This window comes from Dioscorea cayenensis, chromosome 11 (genome assembly GCF_009730915.1).
Source record: "Dioscorea cayenensis subsp. rotundata cultivar TDr96_F1 chromosome 11, TDr96_F1_v2_PseudoChromosome.rev07_lg8_w22 25.fasta, whole genome shotgun sequence".
In the NCBI taxonomy this organism is placed as follows: Eukaryota; Viridiplantae; Streptophyta; class Magnoliopsida; order Dioscoreales; family Dioscoreaceae; genus Dioscorea; species Dioscorea cayenensis.
Genome location: NC_052481.1, coordinates 7,260,052 through 7,263,930, shown reverse-complemented (window position 1 = coordinate 7,263,930; position 3,879 = coordinate 7,260,052). Strand labels below are relative to the sequence as shown.

General features: G+C 40.6%; 1 non-coding gene across 1 annotated transcript; it reads right to left on the bottom strand.

Annotated features, from left to right (window-relative positions):
• Positions 1-1,418: 1,418 nt before the first annotated feature.
• Positions 1,419-1,525, bottom strand: LOC120272944. Its single transcript, XR_005540475.1, has one exon. It is a non-coding gene; the product is annotated as a small nucleolar RNA R71 (small nucleolar RNA).
• Between the last annotated feature and the right edge of the window lie 2,354 nt (positions 1,526-3,879).

The window sequence follows — 3,879 nt, the reverse complement described above, 5'->3', positions numbered from 1 at the left end:
AGCACATTTAGCTCAACATTGGAGATGAATCTTGAAGAGAAGGGAGTCATGTCTTCTTTCTTTAGATCTATTGTTGTTTTCTCCAAGTTGTACCCACCCATGAGGGGCTAGCCGGCCACGGTTCGCAGGGATTTGAACTATGTCACTTTGTATGCTTTGAACAATTGTACTCTCTTGATTTATGTAGTTCTTTTAGTTCTTGTGTTAAGTCTTATGTTTGCAAAACTCAAAGTGTTTGATCTACATAGTTACTTAGGTAAAACTTGATGGTGGAATGCCACAATTGTTGTTTCCCTAGGTAATGGCAAAACTTGGTGAGCATGAACCCATAGTTATCTTTACAAAACTCGACATAGTTGAGAACCTTAGTAGAAACATCACTTTTGAGCACACACTAGAACTTTAGAATGTACATGGTAAATCATGAGAGCAAGTGAGCTTCAGTAAGTGCATAGGGAATATCTTGGGGCATTGTTCTCTGGTTGTTAACACCCAATCCAATCTGCCTATTATCTTCACCTGTTCTTCTTCTTGTTTTTTTTTATAATTTCATTCCTCTTTGTTAATCTAAACATCAAATCGATTTTAGCTAGAGATCAGTGATAAGTTAGTACTTTAAGTCTAATCCCCGTCGTTCCACAACCCTACCCCTCACGGGGTACCATTATATTACTTGTGTGCGACCCGTGCACTTATGGACAACACATCAAGTTTTTGGCGCCATTGCCGAGGACTTGCAACTTTTAGGAAAGCATAGAATCTGGTGTTCTAGTTTGTTTATATTGTGTATACTTGTGAATATCTTTCGATTCATTGTATTCTTTATTTTAGTTTCATCTTTAGCTTTGTTATTCAGTTTCTCTTGAGCTCACTTTCTCTCTTGAGCTTACATTGCTTTATCTTGTACGTGTAGGTACAATTGCATGACCCATGGATGCACTTCTTCCTTAGTAGCAAACCCTGATCAATAAGTTGAATGAAATTCTAGAAGAAGGATCCGTTAGATTAATTTGAGTGAGACAGGATCTGTTGAGATAAGTGTGGAAGTGGGTAAGGAAGAAGAAATGGTTGGTAATCTACCACAAAGCATCTAAGATTTTGCATGGCGAAATCTTGAGGGAGTCAGGTCGAGTATTATTTGTCCTCCTGAATTTAATGCAATTGGTGCAACAGATGTGTTTGATCGATGAATTTTAGGATGAAGACCCTTACAAGCATCTTAGAAACTTCTCAAAAATCGGTGACACTTATAAGGTGAGCAATGTTTTTGAGGAAGCAGTTCGTTTAAGACTCTTTCCATTCACATTGTGAGGAAGAGCCAAGAGTGGCTAAATTCCTTGCCCCATGGATCTCTCACAACATGGAAGCAAACTTCTGAAGCATTCGTTGCTCAATACTTTCCCCCTGCTAAGATCACCAAACTCAGAAGCGACATCTCCTCTTTTCGCCAATTGGAATATGAATCCTTATACAATGCATGGGAAAGGTACAAGGAGATGTTGAGAAAATATCCGCAGCACGGAATTATTGAATGGATGCAAATCCAGATCTTTTATAATAGACTAAATATTTCCACCAAACAAATGCTTGATGTAGCTGCTGAGGTTCATTGTGTAACAAGCAACCAAGTGCAACACAAACTCTGATTGAAGAGATGGCCAACAACAGGTATCAGTGGAGTTCGGAGAGGAACAAACGAGTGAAGACCGTGGGTATTTATCAAGTGGATGTCATCACCACTCTTGCAGCATAGGTTGAAGCAATAACTAAGAGATTAGACACCATGCAATAATCTACATCTTCAAGCTAAGGACCTACTTATGATCATTCTGGCCCCTCATGTGACCCAAGCTATCCCTCCTCCATTGATGCAGGTGCAAAATAGATTGAACAAGTGGATTTCCTAGGTCATAACCGCCATTATCAGAACAACCCATATAGGTACATACAATGCTGGATGGAGGAATCATCCAAATTTTTGTTGGAGTCAGCCCGGACAGGGACAATTGGCATTGCAGCAGTAGCCGTACAAGCCTTAACCTCAGATTGCATAACAATTATAGTCCTTGTCCTCCTCAGAGCCTTCTAATGAGCTTACCAGTTTAATAGCTTAATTCATCAGGATTACAGAGATTCGGTTCGTCGGTCATGAATAGATGATCAGGAACACCAATGCAACTGGGAGAAACTTGGAGCACTAGGTAGCCCAAATGTCTAAGCTGCTAGAGGAAAGGCTATCGGGGACCCTCCCAAGCAACACAGTAGTGAACCCGAAGGATTCCCTGAAGGGTGTGACCTTGAGAAGTGGAAAACAGCTTCCAAATTCTCTTGAGAAGGAGCCTAACCTAGAGGTTGCTGAACCCACAATGAGTACCAGTATTAGCCCCCCAGCTACTGCATAAGAGAAAATAGAAGAACTTGGTAAGGACACAACTCAAACACCCAAGTATCAACCAAAGCTTCCTTACCCTGTTAAGGCAAGGAAAGATAGGCAAAAGGAGCAGTACAGAAAATTTCTTGACATGTTCAAAACTCTGCATATCAATGTTCCATTTGTCGAAGCCCTTGCTGAGATTCCCAAGGTATGCCAAATTCTTGAAAGAATTGCTCACTAATAAATGAAAATTGGAGAAAGTGTCTTCTATGACACTCAGTGAGGAATTCTCTGCACTACTATGCAACAGACTCCCCAAGAAGGAAAAAGATTCACGGGATTCATTGTCCCTTGCACAATCGGGGCTTTGGTTGATGAGAAGGCCCTTGCAGACCTCGGGGCAGGCATTTCACTGCTTATAAAATTTTTCAAAAACTAGCGCTTGGGGAACCGAAACCTACCAACATGACCTTGTAATTGGCATACAGATCCACCAGATGATCTAGAGGCATAATTAAAGATGTTTTGGTGAAAGTAAATAAGTTTATCTTCCCGAATGATTTTGTTATTTTAGATATTGATGATAAGGGTGAAGTTCCTTTAATATTGGGATGGCCATTTTTAGCAACTTCCAAGGCTCGTATTGATGTCAAGGATGGCCGAATTATACTTCGAGTCGGCGATAAAGAAACCACCTTCAGACTTCGTCACTCCATGAGACATACCATGGACTTCGATGATACATGTTATTTTGTTGATATTGTTCATCAGTTCATCTCAAATTTTGTACAGGATATTTTCATGAAGGATGAACTTGCAGAACTCTTGGAGGATACTTCCTTAGATGATGAGGGACTTGAGGGGGTAGTAGAAGAAGCTCAAGGTTTAGACTTGGTGGACAAAAAGGATATGGAACCATCGAAACCAGCATGGAAATGGATTTCCAGAGCAAGGATGTGGTGGAAGAAAGTTACATCTAGAAAGAAGAAGCCACCCACCTCACCGCTAGCACCACATAACACTGATCATTCCGCTGCTTGGACATTTGGTGAGGTCCATTTGACTAACATGTTATCACCATATCCTTGCAATTGTGTCACATGTGGGTAAGAGAGGTCTTGATTGAACGAATGTCCTTAAGCACAAAACAGGTACGTCAAGCTAGTGACGTTGAACAAACGCTTCTTAGGAGGCAACCTAACTCATTTGAGTGTTTTGTTAGTTTGAGTGTTTGTTTTTCTCTTGTTTAATTGTTTGTTTTGTTCTTGGATCATTGGTTGCCTTGTTACACTTTATCTGCATTCTCTTATGATTTTCTTGGTATTCCTTTGATTCAACATTCTTACCGGTGTTTGTTTTTCTATAGACCATGTACCACGATGTTCATAAGGGGGAAAGAAGTTTTGTCCGGGAAATTTTCAGGCACGACACGGGCAGAACATGCCCATGCCCATGCCACAAATTTTCACTGGTTTCAATTTCTGTAACATTCTAGGACGAACATG